Below are 22,129 nucleotides of genomic sequence, written 5' to 3'. Positions count from 1 at the left end.
GCATAATTTCCATACACGCAGGCAGCATGTATTTTGGCTTTGCCAATCCCATCAACGTAATGCATGCATGCCTTTCGACTATTTGTAGGAGTAAATTACACTGACTAAGCGAAACACCTCTGTTCGTAGAGCCCTTATATTTATAGTATATAATAATCACATTAGCTCTCTGTGAAGACATTCAGGTTAGCAACTAATGTGAGTCACTCATTCTTAAGTTATACATCTCTGAAAAACTCTAATAAACAAGAAATGTACAGTGCTAAATTACAGCAGCATTCTTCAGTTTCAAGGCAAATGTAAGTTTATTCCCCAAAAGTTCTCTAGATAAAGTCAGTCTGTCCAGTAATTTGTGGTCATCTGTGAGATACAGCTGTGGCACATTTACTTAAATCAAACATATGAGGAGTATTTTATGCAGCAAACATGCAAATGCATCCAGGCACTTGTGGGAGGGTGGGTGGAATTGCATTTTTATATATTTTTTTCCAACATTCCACAGAGGACCAGGATGCTGCCTCAGGAAGCAGAGATGGTGGAGAAAAGCTCACAGCAGGCACACGCCCAGCTTGAATAAAATAATGAAATTACCTGCTGGATCCACTTCAGTTGTCCATTTTGCACCCAAGGAGTGTTTTTATCCCTGCTGCAGAAGTGCTGGCTGCCAGAGAACATCGAAGTGCTGCACTGCACTGCAGCGAGATCTTTATAGCAGCACATGACACAAAGATGAGTTCTGCTGAACCACAGTGATGGGGACAGACACAAGTGATAATACCATGTCATAAGCAGAGCGGCGGAGGCGAGTCCTTGCCACTGCTGTCTGCCTTCCTGTGCAGATCAAAGGTTGTGGCGGCGGGTACCTCAACAGCAGCACACCCACAGGGCCAGCTCAGAGCGCTCTCTTCGGGCCGGTGAGACTATGGTGGGAGGGAAGTGCCTCTGTGGAGAAGTGGAGCCTTCTAAATGTCATGTGAGTGTAGAGCTGTGTGACTGCTCCAAGAAACTGATGCAATTTCAAAGATGGGGGGATAGGGTGCTTCTAATCAAATCACCTGATTTTAGCTTGTGGCTGCCAACAACTAGTGGTGAGATCAATATAAAAATCTTGCTAGTCCCTAAAACCCCATGTTGAGCCCAAGATTTTGTTTTCCTAAAAATGATACCTCTCAGGTCCAGTTGAGTTAAGACTGTTTTAGTTGTTTTGCTTGTTTTTGGATATGCTAATGAAAATGTAATTTCAAGAGTATTTGGTCTGCAATAGTGGCTTTCTTCTGCTAAAACTGAGAATCGCTTGCAATGGAATAGGATTCATTGCATGAGCCTTGCTCAGTTCGATGAAAAGCACTACTATTTGCTGCTTTCAGTCATAGAGTCTGATTATTATTGCCCCGGAAGGGTAGGTGCTTTTTATCATACCTCATAAAATCTGATTCCTGGGGGTTTGGAATGTATCAAGCGCAGTAACCTGCACTTACTCGAAGTTTTTAGGCAAGAACACGTGGACCTTATTGGTTAATGCACCATAATCCACACGTAACAGTACATACCATGTTCGTGTTTCCCATTATTTTCCGGTAAGTTTGACCTGCTGAAATTTACCGAAGGGTGCGGACTTTATCACACCCAGTAGTTATCAATAGAAGTGGGCGATAAATTCCACTCTGCCGGCGGAGTTGGCTGAGTTTAGGCCACTCCGTGTTACGCATGAAACATGGAATTCCGGTCAACTTCCCCCACTGCCGGGTGGTGGAGTTTTTTCTCACGTGCTGCTTGCCAACGGTAAGCTGCAGAGCATGAGTGAGAACTGGCGTCCCCTAGCGTGACTTTCACGTGCTAGGAAGGCACCCAGTGAGATTTCCCCAACGCGGGTGGTCGCAACCGTTTGCGGTAGAAAAGCTGCTGTTTGAGTAGAAAATCTACCTGAGCAGCATCAAGACCAACTCGAGAAGCAGTGCCCTCTGGTGAGCTGCATGGTGGCAGTCCCGCTGATTTTTCAGAAAAGAGCAAGCTTCCGGTGCTAAATGCAGAGCAACGTGCTGATTTCCGCCTGTTTGTGGAATCTCACAGAGTTTTCATGTAACTCCGAGGAATTCCGTGGAGTGAAACTCCGCAAATTCCACCCACCCCTAATTATCAAGTGAGGAAAACTCTGCACAGCTCAGATTTCTAGCTCTAAGCAAACAGAGGTGTGCACTATGGTTGGAAAACTTTGCCACACTCATAATCAGGAACATAATAGTTTAGGGAGTGAGTGCTCTGTCTTGGGTGTTTAAGCCTTACTGCCAGGGGAGATCACCAAGATCTAACCTCAGCAGGCCGACATGGCGGACGTGTGCTAGCCAGCTCCGTCCAGCCCAGCATTGATCCGACGCTTATCCTGGCTCCCTCGGACCTTTGACAAGTCCTGGAGGGAGCATTTTGGCGCCAGTCACCGGTGGGGGCAGTTTGGTGAGCGGAAGCGGTGTCCGGAGCGGCTGGGCACTGGAATTGGCACGTCCGCGAGGCGCGGCCTGGTGTCTGGAGGCGGAGCTGGGGAGTAGTTTTTGGCATGCCCTGGAGGTGACGTGAGCCGCGCGGCTGCCCGTGTGAGCCTGCGGAGGCGGCTTGCGGTCCCGATGGCCCAGTGGCGGCAGCAATTCTCACGAGGCAGGTCGGCCCCGGGGACCAGGTTGAAGACGCCGGTGAGGAGATAAGGGGAGGTGGGGGCAACCCGGCCAGCGGGGAGATTCTGCTGCGCCTGCACACCGCGCCCAGGAGTGAGGCCGGTTTCTGAGGCCCCGGGCGCGGGGGGGGCCCTCCTCCCGGACATTTGGTGGCTGCAGTGCGGCAGTGACGGCAGGGAGAGCGGGAGGCTTTCCCACCCCCCCTTCGGGCTGGTGTCTGTGCCGGGGGATCGGCAGCTGCATCGGGCCACGGTGGAGGGGCTACAGAGGCCCTACAGGAGCTGCCTGGTCGACCCTTGACCCTTGGGGTCCCGTGGTGGAGTCAGCGATTGGGCCCTGTGGTACCTTAGGCTTGGGAGATTCCTGGGCCTGTGAAGAGATCGGCCGGGCCGGGAGTGTGCTCCCTCGGGGGCGCCCCGTGATGTGCCGGTGGCAAGAGCAAGACCAAGAGGGAAAGCGCGGCCGAAAGGTGAGGACGTCGGATCTTGACAGATCCTCGTTGCTGTGTGAGCCCTGGGCGTGGATGCAGGTTGGTTGGCCTGTACTGGTGAAAATTCCTCTGCTTGGACTGTGGTGGTGGGGCCCGTGATCGGCGGCCGCGCCGAATTGTACCCCTGGGGAACGCGAGTGTGCAGTTTGGGGTCCGGAGGACAGCGTCACTGGTGGGGCCACCCAGCCTTGGCGTTCAGCGACTTCGACGGGCGGGTTGGTGCAGGGTCTGTTTGCGGGCCGAGGTTCACATCAGTGGATTGTGGGCTCTGGACCGGGGGTGCCTTCCCTCCTCTCTTCCTTTCTTCTTTTCCTCCCTTGGGCGTGGGCCGGGCGACGGATCCACCTGTGGTGTGTCTGTACAGGGGAGGCTCTGGTGCCGGTGTCCAGTCCACCTTGGCCTGAATTTGCGGAGTGTCCGTTGAAAGCCGCTATGACGAGGGACAAGGGCGGCGGTGGATCCACGAAGCATGGGCCTATATACAAGTTCACTGGCCCTGGAGTGACGGGTGGGGCCGCCGGGGGTTCCCAAGATGCCGTACCAGATAATGCGGCCCTGATGGCGGCAATCACCCAATCCCGGGATATGCTCGATGCCAAAATTGGTGCAGTGGGAGCGGATGTTATGTTACTACGCCAAGACTTACGGAACGCGGTGTCCCGCATCACAGAGGCAGAGACCCGAATTTCAGGGGTGGAAGACGACGTCGGGGTCCTCAAGCAGAGGGTGGCAGGTTTGGAGAGCATCCAGAAGGGCTTGGTGCTCCGGGTCGAGGATGCTGAAGGGTGGGCCCGGCGGAACAACCTGCGCTTTGTTGGCTTCCCGGAGGGGTGCGAGAATGGCAATATGGAGCGTTTCCTTACGCAGTGGCTGGAGAGTTGGCTCCCTCCGGATACGCTGTCCCGGTGCTTCGTCGTGGAGCGGGCCCACATAGCGCTTCTTCGGAAACCCCCGGTGGGGGCTCGTCCACGACCGGTGATTGCGAGACTGTTGAATTACCTCGACCGAGATACTGTGCTGAAGCAGGCCCGCGCCAAAGAACCTTTCCTCTATAACAATCAACGTATCCTGGTGTTCCCGGATTATACACGACTAGTGCAGCAGCAACGCCAATCGTTCATGGCGGCGAAGGCCAGTCTGAGAGACCTCAATCTCCCGTATGCTTTACTATTCCCTGCCCGCTTGCGGGTGGTTTTTAAATCCCGCACCCACTTCTTTGACTCTCCAGAAGAGGTCTTTAACTGGACAGACGAAACCGTACGGGCGCGGGTGAATACGCCACCTGGGCTGCAGTCAGACTCATCATTAAGTGAGGGGCCATCAAAGACTTCTCGTGAACAGCGCCGGAGGGGGCATAGAAGATTGCGGTCCCAGAGGAGCTCTGTTTACTGTGGCGCCTCTTCCCGGGAGGACCCTGCCTCCCAGCCCCAGACATTGGACCCTTGATTATTGTGAATAGGATGGCACCGGGGTGCTTCTTTAATTGGACTGTGGGACTGTTTGATTTAAGTGGTGTAGAGGGAGCCCTTAGGAGGGCTGAATCCCCACCTGTCCAGGGCTTGTGGGGGGTGGGCCTGGGTGACATGGGCTGCAAGTTGGGGATCCATTGGCGGGTGCGGACTGTGCCCCCCCGTTGGGGGCCTGGTGCCAACCCCGCCGTGACAGGTACTTCAGCGTTCTTGAGGTATGGGGTGGGGGGTTTGTTATGGGGAAGGGGTTTGGTTAGGGGTATGAGTTGCGCTTTTACACTGTGCCCATCAGGTCATGCACACACACGGTTGGGACCTGATATCCGTGCTACATCAAGGCTTGTCGCTCAATGGCTAGTGAGGCTGTAGAGGCTGGGGTGTCCCCGGGCACCCTCCGTATTGTCAGTTGGAATGTGTGCGGGGTTCTGGATAAAATTAAGCGAGGGGCAGTCCTGTGTCAGGCAAAAAGGGTCGGAGCTAACATCCTCTTTTTGCAGGAAACCCATCTGATGGGCTCCAAGGCCCTGTGCCTGCAGCGTTATGTATTCCAGCAGGTCTTTCACGCTGGGTTCATGCAGGGTTCTACGGGAGTAGCGGTCCTAATACATCGCAGGTTTCCATACGTGCACGCGCAACAAAGGCTGGACCCGCAGGGGCGGTACCTGTTTCTTCGGGGCAAGATTGGGGAGGACTCAATTGTACTGGGCTGTGTATACGCCCCTCCCCCCTTACAGTGGTCCTTTGTGGAGCGGTTGCTCTCCTTATGGGCGGGCATGCCGGACGTGGCCTCAGTGGTGGGTGGAGATTGGAATGATGTTATGGATATGGGCAGGGACAGAAGCAGGGCAGGAGGGGGTCTGGGTGGCACTCAGCCCACGAAATTACATTCTCTGGTTACGAGCCTCGATTGGGTGGACACCAGGCGGCACATGCACCGGGTTAGTAGGGAATTTACGTACCTATCAGCGGTCCATAAGTCTTTCTCTAGGATAGACTATGTTTTCGTCCCCCGGGCGACTGCAACGCGTGTAATGTCTGCTGGGATCCTTCCTAGGGGATTGTCGGACCACTCACCGGTGTTCGTGGTGCTGCGGCTGGGTAGGGGGCGGCAACCCTTTCGCTGGCGCCTAGCGGTATGGAACTTGCAGAATGCCGACTACGAGAGGCTTATGAGGGAGGCGATCACGGACTACTTTGTCGCTAACGTGGGGTCGGTCTCCAGTGCAGTAACACTTTGGGAGGCACTGAAGCCCACTCTACGAGGGGTGGACATTGCATGGTGCGTGGCGGCCCGTAGAAAGCATTGTGATGAGTTGGTTAGGGCTGAGGCAGAGGTGGAAGCACTTGAGCGTCAAAGCCGGGAGGTGGGTGGCGGACCGGTGGTGCGACGGCTACTGCTGGCGCAGCAGTCTTATGCCTCCCTCCTGATGGATGAGGCTCGCCAAATATGGCTAGCAACACGTAGCAGAATTTGTCAATGGGGCGACAAGTCGAGCAACATGCTACATCGGCTCTGCCAGGGTGTTTTTTATCCCCAGGCCATCCCAGGGGTGCAGGATGAGAAGGGGGCGCCGCTAATTGACCCTATGACCATAGCGGAGAATTTCACCACCTACTACGCGGATTTATACGCCCCTCGGGAGTGTTTACCGGAGGCAACAGTACACAAATTCATTGAGGACCTCCCGCCCAGAGCGGTGTCCGATGAGACGCGCCAGCAGCTGGAGCTCCCCCTCTCGGAGGAGGAACTGGGTAAGGCCCTGGGTGAGCTCAATTCAGGAAAGGCACCGGGACCCAAGGGGTTCCCCAGTGAGTTCCATCGTCGATACAAACTACAACTAGCATCTTATTATCGGGCGGCAGTGGAGGAGGCCAGGGAGGCCGGTCGGCTCCCTCCGGACTGGCGACACGCAGAGGTGGTGGTGTTTCATAAGTTTGGTCGGCCCCCGGAACAGCATGCATCATACCGCCCTATCTCCCTCCTCAATGGTTGAGGCCAAGGATTTGGCCAAAGCCCTGGCTAATCGTCTCCTGCCCCACATTTCGGCTTTGGTCCACACGGACCAGGCCGGGTTCATGCCTCAGAGGGCGACGCAAAACAACATAAGGCGGGCACACGTGGCACTGGCAGCGGTCCGACAGACGGGGAGCCGGCTGCGCTCCTACTGGCAGACATGGACAGGGCATTTGATTCCCTGAGCTGGGTTTATCTGTTCGCCCTCCTTCGTCGGCTTAATCTCGGCCCTCGGTTCCTGTCGTATGTGATGCTCCTGTATACCGAATTGACAGCTTCGGTCCGCGTGGCGGGAGCGGTCTCGTCCAGCTTTCCCATCCGACATGGCACCAGACAGGGGTGCCCCCTGTCGCCCTATCTATTCGCCCTCGCCATGGACCCGTTGGCCGCCTGGGTGCGTATAGACGCACAGTTGAAGGGATTTGAGTGGGCCCCTGGTCTATCTGACAGGATCGCACTATATGCGGATGATGTCTTCTTCTTCAAAGGTGCCGGCGATATCGTGAGAGCGGAACTTGGCACCGGTATGGGAGCGCGTCCGTGCAGATATTAAGACCTGGTCCTGTATGCCTCTAACTATATATGGTAGATCGGCGATCTTTAAGATGGTTGCGCTCCCCCGTCTGCTATACCAATTACAGAACCACCCGTTCCCGATCGCGCCTCGCTGGTTCCGGCAGGTGAATTTGGTACTGGGCCAGTTCCTTTGGGGGCAGAGGGCGGTGCGTGTGGCGTTGCGCACATGCTTTCTCTCCACTTACTGTGGAGGCCTGGCGACCTCAGATATTCTTTCATACTACCAGGCCTCACACCTGTTAGTCCTCAATGAGTTGTGGTATGGGGACAGGGGGGACCCGGCCTATGCATTAGAGCGGCACCTAATGGGGCATCACACTCTCCACACAATCCTCTACTCAGCGACGTTGCGGGGTGCGCTGCCGCCGGTGTCAAAGGTAGTCTTCCAAATCTGGCAGCAGTCTCTAAGAAGAATGGGGTGGTGGAATACACTAACTAGGGAAACTCCTCTGTGGCACAATGGACGCCTGCCTGACCTGCCGTCCCTGCAGGGCTTCAGAGGATGGGATGCCATAGGTATTTCTACCCTGGGAGATGTAGTGCGGAATGGGTCTCTTAAATCTTTCCGAAATCTGCAGGAAGAATTTTGCATGCCTCGGACACAGTTTTACCGGTACCTCCAGCTCTGCCATGCGCTTTCCCCCAGCCTGGAGGGCCTCGACTCCATCCCCGAGTTTAGCCCGTTGGAGGCGAAGGTCTTCATGGGTGACCTCAAAACAAAAAGATCTTGCGGATATATCAGTCCCTGGTCACCCACAGTGTGCCTACGTTGGAAAAGCTACGGAAGGTGTGGGAGGAGGACGTGGGTACGTTGGAGGAAGAAGATTGGAGGGAGGCCCTAGCCACCCCTCGGGGAGCGGCTATAGCGATGCGTCTCCGACTCATCCAATTCAAGTACCTCCACCCAGTATACTATACTCGGGTTCGACTGTATCGGGCGCGCCTGGTTGCCTCCCCGGAATGCCTCCGGTGGGGTGGGGCGGAGGGCACATTCCTACATACGGTCTGGCAATGCTCGTCGCTGGATCGTTTCTGGAGGGGAGTTTTTTCTTGCCTATCTGAGGTTCTGGGGTGGTTGCTCCCACGCACGCCACAGCTCGCCCTGCTGCATGTGATGGACAGGATCGGGGGCAATATTTATAAACAGCACCTTATGCAGCTGGGCCTCACGTTGGCGAAACGTGATATTGCCAGGATGAGGAAGGACACGCGGGCCTCCTCGGTGGCTGCCTGGAAAAATGGCCTGGACTTCTGCATGGGGCTGGAGCAGCCCATCTTTGTGGCCTGGGGTTGTCCGCGTAAGCATTACAAAATATGGAAGCGGTGGGCGGACTATAGAGGCCTGTGGCTGGAGCTTGTGATTGCAACAGAGGATATCCCAGTGGAATGAGGGTAGAGATAGGGTGGTTGGGTCTGGCACCTGGGGGGTGGGGGGTTGCCTGGGGTGTGAGTGTGCTAAGAGTGGGATGGTCTGTCTTCAGTTCTGGTATCTTGTCTATTTCTTTCCTTTTTGGTCCTTGGTTATCAGCGGGTGGGCGGTCATCAGTGGGAATTGCGCAACTCGGTGGGGGGGGGGGAGTTGGGGTGAGTGGGGTTGATATCCGGAACGACACTCAATGTTAAAGATTGTGGTTGTTTTGTTTATAAAAAGGTCAATTTCGGTCATGCTAATGATTAACTGGATACTGCAGTGGCCTCTGGGGTACAGAGCCCTGCGTTTATTGTGCAAATTGACAATAAAAATTGTTTTTTTTTAAAAACTGTTCCAGCTACCCGCATTCATTAGTCCTGAAGAGGAGGCAGATTGTTCTGTTTTTTAGGCTTCCAAGTTGTGGAATGCTCCTCCTTTTGGCCTGCAAGCAGCCCCTCTGAAGCTGTCTTCGGAAAGAACCTTAAAACACTGCTGTTTGATTCCTGCCCAGAGGCCATCTAGCCTCTCTGCTATTTGGTTTTGCTTGGTCATGACCTTTCAGCTAGCACCGGGACGCCTCTTGTAAGGCAGCTGCGTGCTCTACAAAGGGCTTGAGTTGAATTTGGGTATGATGTGCTAAAGTCTGGTTGCAAAGCACTAGCTGTTTTCGTCATAGCGGTTGCTTTGCGATGCACCATAGGAGCTGCAAAAAGGCCCCCTCATTAATATATATGAGGCTGGATACCTTTTACGACTCATTGCAATTGGGTGTGAATAGATACCTGTGGGTATAGGGGTCTGCAAGAGATAGTAAAACTTCTTTCCAGTGTTCACAATTACAGAATACCCACATTTTCTTCTACTCCAGCTTATACCACAGATTCAAAGAGTAATAGGGTCTAGAATAGAACAACAAAATAGACAGAGTATGAATGGCAAAGAGGGGAGCAGGCAGTGTTCCACAACCTTGTAACAGACTCACGGAGAGGAGCAGCTCAAGGGCTTTACCTAAGAGGAGACAGCCCTGCACACAGGTCTGCTCCTTACAGGTGGAAGTATAAAAAGCTGAACGTTTGTGAAGTATTCACTGGTTGGAGGATGGGGATTTCTGAGTAACTTTACATGATATGAAGAGCACAGTGCTATTGGCACATTAGGTACCTTGTGCTGCCTTCCACTACACTGTGGAGGACTTCTTCCACGACAAGATCTCCACCATCTACAACAACTTTGAACCCCAACCTACTGCCGTCGACATCCTCAGCCTCCTCACTCCCACAGATGCAAAACCAGACCACCTTCTCACCACCTGGGACCAGCTCACCACACATAGCACAAGCGCCATCATCAACTCAGTCCACTCAGGAAAACCCATGGACCCCTGTCCCCACCACATCTTCAACCTTGGGAGCAAGACAATAAGCAACAAGCCCACCACGCATCTGTCACCACAGCCATCTTCACACAGAAGTTGTTAGAAATGGGGGTCTCTAGTTGGCAATGGCTGGCCGCTGTCCAAGTAGGGACCCTTCTTCCTAAGTCAGAGTAAGCGGGCTACACCCTTTGATAACCCCTGCTCAACCCTGTGGTAACGTAGCACGAGCAGTTAGGCTTATCTCAGAGGCAGTGTGAGAAGCATTTATGACCATACACAGTAACACAGTGAAGAACACTACAAAGGGACACCACACAAGTAGTTATAAAAAATAAGTATCTTTATATATAGACTTAACACAAGACCAATAACAGTAAAAATCCACAATACTAGAAAATAGGGTTACTCTTGAAAGGCTGCAAAAATAGTTCAAAGTGTGCAAAGAGGTGTTCAGTTCAAGGCAGTGGTCTCTGCGACCCTTTTACTCACAAGATACCTGGATTCTGTAGCAAAGCAACCAAAATGTCGCTAAGGAGGTGTAGCGATGATTTTCCTCACGCTAACTAGCGATGCGTTGAATCCTTGCCGCAAGGGAGGATGATGCACTGATTTGTGTGCAGGACAAAGCGACAAACTTCTACACGCTAAGCCGGCGATGCAATGAAATCCTTGCCACAAAGGGAGGATGATGCGTCGAGCCTGTTGCGTGTGCGATCTTGTTGCGATGAAAAGAAATGGCGCTCCGCGTGGGAGCGACGATCCTGATGCGATGCGATGAAAATGGCGAACGCTCGGCGTCCGCGCTGCGATGTCGTGAAGCGATGAACTTGATGCGATGATCTTGGGTTAGCGAGCGCTCTGAGGCCCGCAAACATGTGATGCGATAATCTTCGGGTTAGCGAACCTTTGGCAGCCCGCAAACAGGCGATGCGATAATCTTGAAGTCAGCGAGCCTTTGGCAGCCCCGCAGACAGGTGAAACGATGATCTCAGGTAGCGAGCACTCAGCAGCGGCAGCGCGATGATTTTCCTTACGCTCCTTAGCTGCGGCGGCTCGCTAACGGGCGTTAGCGACGATTTTCAGCACTCTCTTCTCCACAGTAGAACTAGAGGCCCTGGAACTCACAGGAGCCTCACCTGCAGAAGAAATCCTCGCTGGGAGGAAACAGGAGGCTGGTGGTGGAGTCTGATGTGCCTGAGACTCCTGCAGGAGGCTAACTCTCTTCTAGCCCTTGGGTGATTGCTGTAGCAAAAATAAAAGTTCCTTCAAAGTCCTTTTCCTCTTCTTCCAAGTCCAGTAGTAACCACTGCAGGCCAGTCCAAGAAACAGGACACAAGCACAAGGACAGTCCTCTCCTGCAGATTCCTTCAGTTACACGGACAGAGGTTCTTCTTGTTGTCCAGGAGCAATACAAATTGTAGGGGTTTCAGCACAGATATTCATACCGCAAAAGTCTTTGTTCTAAGAAGCTACAAGTCACTGAACCCAGCCAGAACCAGTTCTGGTCAGTCCTGGAGCACTTTGTTTACCAGGCTGCATCCTTCCTTTCAGAAAGAAGGGGTCTGCCATCAGACACACAGTGGGAGGTGGAGGCAGCACTCACCTTGCCAGGCACAGCCCTATTCAGGTCCAGGAGCTACCCCTCCCCATACTCCAATTCAGATCTCTCTATTCAACCCAGGTCTGACTCAGCCTGCCCTGTCCCTCCAAAACCAGACAGCCAATTCACATAACAGCAGAGCACACTGGATGCTTAGGCAAGAAAATACCTACTTTCTAAAAGTGGTATTTTCAAACACAGAATATAAAAATAAACTTCACTAAAAGATGTATTTTAATATTCTGAGCTCAGGCATACTAAATTCATTTTTCTACCCAGTTCTGTGGGTCAGTTAGGACTATAGAATGTATTAGCCAAACCTCCCATTCTGGCCTATGGAGAACAGGTAGCCTTACAGTAGTGAAAAACAAAATTGGGTGTAATTCACTACCAGGACATGCTACACACATCAGAGCATGTCCTACCTTACACATACAATGCACCCTACCATAGGGGTGGCTTACATGATGCCAAGGGAAGGTTCAGGGGCTGGGAAGTGGGTGCACTTCACAGCCAAGATGGCAGTTCTAGACTGCACACAGACACTGCAGTGGCAGGTCTGAGACACACTTTACAAGCTTCTTCTGTGGGTGGCGCAAACCAGCGCTGCAGGCCCACCAGCAGCATTTGGTTTACCAGCCCTGGGAACACACCGGCCACATTACTAGGGACTAACAGGCAAACCAAATCAGCCAATCATGGGTATACCAATTCACATGTCATCTTTACACAGAGAGAATTCGCGCTGTGGCACTGAATGGCAGTGGCACAGCACCCAGAGCATCTATTACCAGCAAAAACAGGGGAGACAACAGCGAAAAATGGAAGGGAGACCCACGCCAATGGTGCCAGTTCTAACAGAAGTCAAACCCCTTCTCAAGAAACCATCCGCAGACCCCAGCGTACTCAAGAACTACCATCCCATCACTCTGATCCCTTTTCCAGCCAAACTACTCAAAAAGGACATCAACCGCAAACTCACGCAACACCTAGAGAACTACAATCTTCTGGACACCTCCCAATCCAGATTCCACACCAACCATAGCACTAAAACCGCCTTGATTGCTGCCATGGATGACATCAGAACCCACGTTGACCAGGGAGAAACAGCAACCCTGATCCTCCTCGACCTCTCAGCAGCGTTCGCCACTGTATCCCATCACACCCTTATCAAGAGGCTTCACCACATTGGACTCCAAGAAGACGCCCTCAACTGGATCGCCTCCTTCCTCCATGGAAGAACACAGAGACTTCCAGAACAACTTCCACCATTCACCTCTGAACCAAAGAACATCATCCGTGGCATCCCTCAAGGCTCAGCCCTACACTGTTCAACACCAACATGAGCCCTATTGCCAGCATCGTCATAGCCCATGGATTAAATAGCATATCCGACACCAATGACACCCCGCTCATCCTCTCGCTGTGAGAAGACCCCTCCACCATGATGGACAACTTCCACAGGTGCATGATGACCGTTGCAGACTGGATGAAAGACAACTGCCTAAAACTCAACACAGACAAAACAGAAGTGCTGATCTTTGGAAACAACACATCCTAATGGAACGACCCCTGGGGGCCTCCCAAACTAGGACCCTCACCCACCCGACAGACCAGGCCCACAATCTCGGCATCATCCTGGACAGCAAACTTACTGTGAAAAGCCAGATCAACGCAGTCTCCTCCGTCTGCTTCTTCACACTTTCCATGCTCTAGAAGATCTTCAAATTGCTCTCCGTCAACACCAAACATACCATCATACAGGCCCTAGTCACCAGCCAGCTGAACTACGGCAACACACTCTATATAGGAATCGTCTCACACCTCCTGAAGAGGCTGCAGACCATACAGAACTCGGTGGCCAGACTCATCCTCGACCTCCCAAAGTGGACCCACATCACCCCCCACATCAAGAAACTCCATTAGCTCCCTATTCAGAATCAATGTCAATTCAAGATGCTGATTCACACATGCAAAGCCCTACACAACCAAGGACCAGCATACACCAACCACCGCCTAAACTTCCATAAGCCCTCCAGACACCTGCCCTCTACCTCCCTCTGCCTTGCTTATGCCACCACGTCTGCCAAAGCAACAGTGGTAGTCTCCTACTTCACTGCAAAGTGCTGGAACAATCTCCCCTTCCACCTCCGGACTTCTACCTTGCTGCTAGAATTCAGGAAAGGACTTAAGGCCTGGATGTTCAGCTAACCCTCCCTCAGCAGCAAGGTTCTCAGTGCCTGGATACCCGCTCGGGTGATTAGCCATGCTTTATAAATCTTGTTTGATTGAAATCCTGTTACAACTCTATTGAAAGGCAATACCTATTATCCGCCTTCCAAACTTACTAACACGCTCAATTCTGGACTTTTTGGAGTCTTTTGCGATCTTAGAGCCCCCACGGCTATACCCTATGATTATGTTAAAGGTGAAACTCCTTGAAACTTTGCATTCACAGCCCGGTACTCCATATTCATACCCTGATGTGTATCTCCTCTTCTTCCCAGCATGCACTGGGTTTTTCTTGGCTCCACCACCTTCCACTTACAAACTCATCTGTGCTTAAGGTAATCAAATGACGTCGTGCTACGAAGGACGCAATGCTCCAGCCCTGGACTGCCTTGTGTACACCAGCCTGGCAGATGAGTGCAATTGGATTACTTGATGAGAAACAAGACTACAAGTTCCAAAATGCACTAGGCTGTTAAATATAAGCCCTGGGCTGGAGTATTGAGTCACTGTGACATGTAGTCATCTTGTAACCTGACCTTTGTGTCACTAAGAACAGCTTGAAGGGCAGTTTGAATGGCAGCAGATCAATGAACTGCAAAGACTTGAGCAAGAAAAACATTGGAGAGTTCTTGGCATGGTGCTAGGGAGAAGGGAAGTTTCGAAGAGCGTGATTGTGCCACTAACAATAAGATTTGAGTTTGAAATCATCAATATTCATTGAAAATTAAAGGGTTGCTTATCTTTTCATGGTGTTGTTTGGATCCCAGCTATATTGGGCTGCAGGCTTAAAAGGTATGGCTAAGGTCTAATCATTGTTCATGTAACTCACCTCAGAAACCACATTTTCTGTGCTGCATTGTGCAGTCAATCTTGGTCTGCTGATCCTGTGATGCAAAACGCTGGTTCTCTAAAAGGCTGCTTAACATTAAACACAGCCTTGCAGGGGTCCATGCACGCTGTCTAGCACAGAATCCACGGGAAAGGGAAGGACACACTTCCAGTCAAAATGCAATGTGTAGACAAACATAGAAGGATCCCACACACCGGATGTGTGTTGTGCTCTGTATCACATATGCAATGCATGGGCGTTTTTTGAGTAGTGGAAATATTTCTCTTGAAAGAGGTGTTAGTCTTTGATGCAGAGCATGGTCTGGCTCTCCTATTAGATCAGGCTTTGCATCAAAACCCAATGGTGGTTGTGCCGATCGGCCCCAGTAACACTCCAATAGCGTCCCCTTGACGCAAAGTGACGCAAAGCAGCAAAAAGTGCTTTTTACACTGAGAAAAGAACACCTTTCCAATGCAAAAATAAGCAACATGCAACACTTTGCGCCACTTTGCACTGGCGCAGGTTCTTGGGAAATCTGGTCGAAGTATTTTAAAACTGCCCGACGCATTGTAAAACCATCTTTTCTTCCAAGCACAGCGGTTGATAGGCTATGAGTTAAGGCATCATCAGGGAAGCCCTGAGGTAGCCCAGAGACAGTGTGAAAGATACACCATGGAAGAGCGTTTCCATCAGGTACATTTTAAAGGGAGATTTAGGTGTAGTTGAGGCATAACTGGACATGTACGATTCATCAATCAAAAACAACAGGAGAGGAAGGGATCAACACGGCTAGTCCCCTCGGTTAAATATCAATAAACAACGAAGCCAGTGTATAATAAGGGGGCACTCAAATCAATGTGGTACATCAATCAATCGAGCCACAAACCTCAGATTCCCTGTGAACCGTTATGTTCATTTGGAATATGCTTGGCAACAACAGAATAATACCCAGTGGGTATGAAAAGCCCTCACTCACCAACCTGGTCGGTGACATGCTTCATCATCGGGCTTCCACTGGGACGACCGAATGTCATCCCAGTGTGCTGCGACGCCAGGTTACTGCGGAGCTGGGTTGGTTGTGTGGGGAAAGTGAATTTAAAATAACCAATTAAGTCAAAAAAGAAACTTTATTAATTTTGCTTAAAAGGAATCTGAGGTTTGTGGCTCGATTGATTGATGTACCACATTGATTTGAGTGCCCCCTTATTATACACTGGCTTCATGTACGATTCATGTCACTATACATTCTCTCCATTGATGTATAAGGGGAAGGTAGTTCAATCGGTTAAGCGCCTGCACAACTAAAAACTTTCAAGAATGAATCAACTGTTGATCCTTCAGAAGTCTAAAAAACAAGTACCATTCGGTTAGGTAATATTTTCCCTTATTGTTTAAGCACTTGGAAACGATTTAGTGTGAGGTATCCTACAATTAAAGGCCATGATTAATATCTGTACTAAATGAGACACACACGACTGATGATGTATTCTTGTTAATTTGTAAAAGAGGGAAAATTCTACTTTAGTATGTGATGTAAATGATTACTTTTTTTCTTCACAGCAAAAATATCTTTCCCTGTCTTAACATTTCTTACCCTACATATTTACACCAAGGGTCTTCTCTTTTCTTTCCCACCCTGGAAAGGATAGGAAAGTGCTGCGTTTATTGGCACAGGAGTAGTTTTGCTTGGGCTTCCAGGGTGAGAAATGATCTTCAGTTTGTTTGAGAGTGCCTAGAAACCTACTAGTTTGTGGGTGTTCCCTGTAATTTGTAGGACGACCTGCTCCTGAGTGCCAGCTTTCTGACCCCTGTCTGTGTGAATATGGAAAAGCCACAGTACTGGCCCATCTGCTGTATTCTCAAGTGCAATTTATAAGAGCAAACTTTCACTAGTCCTGATACTGTGGGGCAGAATATGGAATTCCCTATCGCAAATTACTTTGTGAACAAAATGTAGGCCCTGGTGCACTAGTATTCTATTTGGAAAAAGTGGTTGCAAATTGCACTCCTACTTTTTGCGATTGAAATGGTATTTGTGACCCAACTTATGTACTAATAGGTCAGTTCACAAAATACTAAATCGCAGGGAGTCGCAGAAGGGCCTGCCTAATAAATATTCATGAGGCAGATCACAATTTGCGTCCCCTGTGATTGGCTGCAACCACAGGGATGGTGACCATATTGTATTTCAAAACTGAAAAGTTTTTTCCTTGCTCTGGGTGAAAGTCTGAGGATGAAATGAAGTTCTGGCCCCAGTAAATGAGTGTCGGTGCCCCCCTCCTGCACAAAATAAGGAATGTTTCGATAACTCCTACCCTTTAAGTTAGGCTCATCTGTTTCTCAGTTGGTGCTCATGCGTCACATACTCTCAATTTTAGTTCAGCTGCCATTTACGGTCTGAAACATACAGCGTCAGCTCAGCAGGGTTCTCCTTTGCATGACAAAAATAAAAAAGATAAAATGAGATCTTACCATTAAAAGTGATTCCTCTTTCCAGATGACCAAGTGTGCACATCTGCAGACATCCAGCCTCTGCTTCACATCTGACATGAGTGATCATACTGAAACCGACAAACAGAAACTAGGTGTAAGTCAGCTGCTGATGTCACTTCCCTGCCCCGCCTCCTGTGGGATTGTACATTCGAGTGCCGGGGTATTTTTGCGGCCCTCTCTCTGCACAGATGCTCTCGCGCCATTCGAAAAGAGTCCCACGAGTGGGTTGATGGTGTAAAACTGTTCCACGTCAGTAGGTGTAATGTCGTATTGAGGTTATAGATTGTGGTTGCTGTGTGCAGGCCTGAGTGAGTTGAATTCGTGATTTAATTTGAGGCCTTTTTTTTCACTAGGCATCTCCGTCACTTAAACCCCTCGTGCTCGGCATCGACTGGAACCCTGGGCAGCATCTCGTCCTCCGCATCCTGCCTGGATTCTGAGATGGTGGCTGGTATTGTGGCTGAATCGAGCACATCAGCCGCAGCCTGTTATACCTTTTTAAACAAAAACAGGAAATGCAGGGCGAAAACAATTGAACAAGCATTGTCAATGCCAAGAGGTCTGGCCTATGAGGAGAGTTCTGTGTCATGGAGGGGTTTAGGCTTGAATAAGTCATCATACGTCCACTCTGTCACTCATCTTTGCACTCATGCATTGATTCAGCAATCCACTGGCTCGTTCTTGCGTTCGCCCTCTGACACACCTCAGGCTCAACAACACATGCAAGATAAATTAAAAGAATACAAGTAGAAAAAACAAATAAACCATGCTGCCATCTAAACATGTCGGGCATATACTTATAAAAACGAAACTTAACATAGGATCAGGTGTCTGTCTTGCAGAGGTATTGTACTTAATCTATTGATGCTTTAACGTTCCAGCATGGTGGCCACGTTTAGAACCAATGAGCCGGTCATCTTCGAATGGTAAATCAATGAAACAGCATTGACAACAGCACTCCATAATGGCCGCCTCCTTTGTAGGGAGTGACCATGCGGCATGCGGCGCACTGCAGATGAAATGAGCAGCAAATAAGCGATGTGTTCGCACTACCTGGAGAGCTGTAGTAGACACTGAAGAGATGAGGTCTAAGAGACAAGAACATCATGGACGAAAGCCAACATAGGAACGGAGGAGAAGGAGAATTCAAGATCTCCTGGAAGCAGTCTGGCAGAGTCTCTTGAGTACCACGGTTGCCCAGTAGTGGTGTGAAATATATTGAAGATCAAAAAGGCCAAAGAGGGGTTCATTGGTAGACGAGTGCTGCTCAGGGGCGTAGGGTGCAGTAGGTACAGTGGCACTGGGGTCCGAGGCCTGTGGTGCCCACTGAATCCGAATTTTCTTCCTTGCACTGGGGCTCCTGACTCTGTGTCTATGCAACTGATGCTGCAATCGGTCAGAATCCTTTTTGGCACTTAAAAAATAAGTGCTTTTCTTCAGATCTTGCAAGAGTAAAGTTGTTTGTCATTCAGCAGTATTTATTTGATTTGTTAATGGTGTTTTTGCATAATTAACAGCAGAGTGGAATGAAAACTTGTTTTTTATTTTTGCTTTGCTGCATCGTTCTAAGTTTTTCAAGTGCTCTGTTGCATCGATTTTCAGGACGCATTCTAGCTTTTGCTGGGAGGAAAGTGTTGAATGTGAAATATTTTGGAGGTTGCACTGATGCCCTCACCTTCTGGATATTTGGTAAGGAAACAGAGGAGTAGTTAAGTACCTTGTGGTAGAGTTTCTCCCTGTGTCCTGCACAGGCCTTGTTCCTCAGGGTTGTTGGCAAAGGGCCGGATTTAGATGTTGGCGGACGTGTTACTCTGTTACAACGGTGACGGAGATCCCTTCTGCCGAAATATAAATCCCAAAGGATTTAATGGGATTTATATTTTGGTGGACAGGATATCTGTCCCAGATATTTACGGAGTAATCCACCGGCCAAGATCTAAATCAGGTTCAATGTCTGAAGGGAAGATTGGTTAACGTGCAAGGTGAAGGGGCGGTGTTGTGGCCTGTCCAGGTAATGTTGACTTCCAGCGAAGGGGAAGATCTTAGGAGGGCAAAGATGGCTTCCAAGTTAAATCTTTCAGAAGGGGGGAGACTGGCATCAACTGGTGCAGGTTTAATGCTTTTAGATTAGTTAGGAAAGATGCAGGATGCTGTTGAGAACTTTATAAAACCAGACCAAGAGATCATGCAGGAAACAAGAGTTGCTGTGGTTGAGAGCAAGGATAGCAATATAGTCTAGAAAGACATCCTTGGAGGCAGAGTTGTGTGAGAACTGTAGGTCAACACAAATATGACACTGTGGCCAACATGAGCACCAGACCAACTGGTTCACTCTCTGTAGTTGTGAACTTCTGGAAGCGAAACTGGTGTTATGAAATTAGCTCTTGATGGTGACTGATACTTGCCCACTGAGTTCCCTGGTGGTATAGTTTCTGTTGAGGATTTTCCAACCTGGGGATCTCTGCATTATGTAGGTGCAGCATCTTATCATACTCAAGGTTTGGCCATGAAAGGAAGTCATAGATGTTTTGTTGGTGCCTGTGCATGGATATTGCATGGCTGAGGATACAGGACAGTGGGTGGTTGGTGTGAGGGTTGTGGGTGGAGGAGGAGAAAAAGCTTTGAAAAAAATGGGTATTGCCTGTTAGTCATCAGATTCCAGGAGGCTTCGGAGAGATTTGATAGGGTTAAGGGAGTAGTTGAAGGGAGGATATGAGAGAAGTCTGCTGGGTGGGCATAGGAGGGAGGTAGGGGGAAATGTAGTGAGGTCAAGCTAGAGAGTAGAGAGACAAGTAGGAGGGCGTTACACTCTTTCCGTACCATGATAACTGGGGATTCAACTCAGGAATCAATGTTAAAACACCCAATTTCCTTTGTAATATCACCTATTATGACCTTTTCCAAATAGGACGTAAGGCAGCTTTTTGCTACTGACATGTAATGGGAAGGAAAAAGTAATGCTTTTTACCACATTACTAGTAATTCCAAATTTGATGGGTAACAGCCATTACCCAACAAATCAGTATTTAACCCAACCCATAATAACGTACTCTGTACTATTATTACACACTTGTAACTGCCTCCTTATAGACATAATATAGAAGTTACAAAACATTTCAAGAAGTCCTCTTGGAAACCTTTCAATTTTGAAAATGAGTAAATCTGTACCCAAGCCAGGATACAAATATCAGTAATTTGTTTTCAGGATCAGGGGTCAGATGTACTATTTACTGGTTGCAAAATTCTGGTCACAATTTGCTACTGGTTTTTACCACTGGTAAATAATGTTATGAATAAATCAAACAAGGCTCGGCACTAAAGAGGGATCTGATTTTTTCTAATGCTAAGGACCCACACAACTTCGAGAGACTATTTATATGTCTTCTACTACTGGTATTATATCCAGAGAATTGTGGTCCTGCTACCCTCAGTTTTCAAAACATCAACAACCCTCCATTAACCAACACCTTCACAAATAGAAGTCACAAGTACTTACAAAGAAGTGAAAGTGAAAAGTAAAAAGTGAAAAAGTGAGTGGGCCCCTCACGTACGCACCACCAGGGAGGCTGCCAGCCGTTTCTCGCTAGTATGCCCACGTTTTCTCATCATCGGATGCCCACTCACATGAAACAAGAGTTAAAGACCAGTGAGGAGAGAAAGGGAACAGACCCCAAGAGGATACTGTTTTCCTGTTCCCATCAGAGAAAAAAGAAAGAACAAAAAGAAACCCGTGTATTGCAAAGAACAGATGTTCGAAGCAAGATTTAAAATTGAGTTCTAGACTCCCGTTATAGTCACCCTCTTTATTGAAACCGGTAAGCCTACTCAAACTAAAAACACTCAATGTTGTAAACCTTTGTAAAGGAGACCAACATGTTTCATTGCCACTTAACTTTGTTCTGGCAAATTCGTCAGGGCAAGGGTTTCGATCACCTCACTGGATATGTGTTTGTAAGTTGCGGGAGGGCATGCAGAGGCATGGAAGAGCCGTATCTCGTCCCTGCTTCAGGGACGAGATACGGCTCTTCCAGTCGACTTTTGCGGTGGTTAACGAGCTGACAGTAATGCAGCCATAAAAACCGGGGGTAAAGTATTCAATCAAACCCTGATGGGTATAGTGGAGGCAGGTATAAATGCCCTCCGCCTCTTAGCCTTAAGATAAGCATCATTTCACAGTTCATGTTGTGACCATTTGAATATGTAGGTGGTTCCCTACTTAAGATGACTGTTTGAAACTACGCCAGCAGCCAAGCTGCGGACATCTGCTTTACAAGTGGGCGCAACTCGCATTATCTGTCATAGAGTAATTATGAAGAATTACAGCAAAATTAAGTGAGACTATGCGAGGAGCGTAACCATGCATTTAGAGCGATTTACTTAGCATAAAAGGCACGCTCGCATCCAAAATGAACACACGGATGCATTTTGCACTCAGAAAATAGCACTGAATGCAAAAGAACACAAATAGTAGCCAGCAGTGGCTCACAAAGTTTGTTGTTCCTCTGCTCCTGGGATAGGATTTTCCCTCCAAATTACTCTTAATTACGCAAGCGGGCGTAATCACGTAATTTTCTATAACTTTGTGTCACAAGAGTAAAACAGAATTACCAAAACGACTCCAGCGTAATAACAATTTTGCCCAGGCCGAATCCGCATGCATGCAACCAGGCAAGGGATGTTATGTGCATTTGTGTGGTGTATATCGCCATTAGTATAGCACCCTGGTGATTTTTTAAATATGGCCGCCCTTTACAGATGGAAGGTGGAGTTTGCACCACTGGAGGATGTCTGGTTCAGGCCTTTTATTGGTCGGTTTCTAGGGCAGCTGCCTTCAGCTCAGAACGTAGGTACCAATGTTTGCCTCAGTTCAGCTTTAACTTGTCAGTTTGTCACCTGGTTCATTGGGCCAGTTCTACTAATTAGCAATCCTCGCCTAGCTTATTACCATGCTTTTCATTTCTGATTGCATCTTCA

At 49.4% G+C, this 22,129-nt stretch overlaps 1 protein-coding gene across 1 annotated transcript in view; it reads right to left on the bottom strand.

Annotated features, from left to right (window-relative positions):
- IL21R (interleukin 21 receptor) overlaps window positions 1-17,225 on the bottom strand; it is a 184,049-nt gene extending 166,824 nt beyond the window's left edge. Inside the window, exon 1 of the mRNA XM_085629269.1 lies at window positions 17,135-17,225. The gene's annotated coding sequence lies outside the window, so the exon portion shown is untranslated. The remainder of the gene's footprint in view (window positions 1-17,134) is intronic.
- Between the last annotated feature and the right edge of the window lie 4,904 nt (window positions 17,226-22,129).

This window comes from Triturus cristatus, chromosome 10 (assembly GCF_964204655.1).
Source record: "Triturus cristatus chromosome 10, aTriCri1.1, whole genome shotgun sequence".
Classification (NCBI taxonomy): Eukaryota; Metazoa; Chordata; class Amphibia; order Caudata; family Salamandridae; genus Triturus; species Triturus cristatus.
This window is presented reverse-complemented; position numbering and strand designations above follow the sequence as displayed.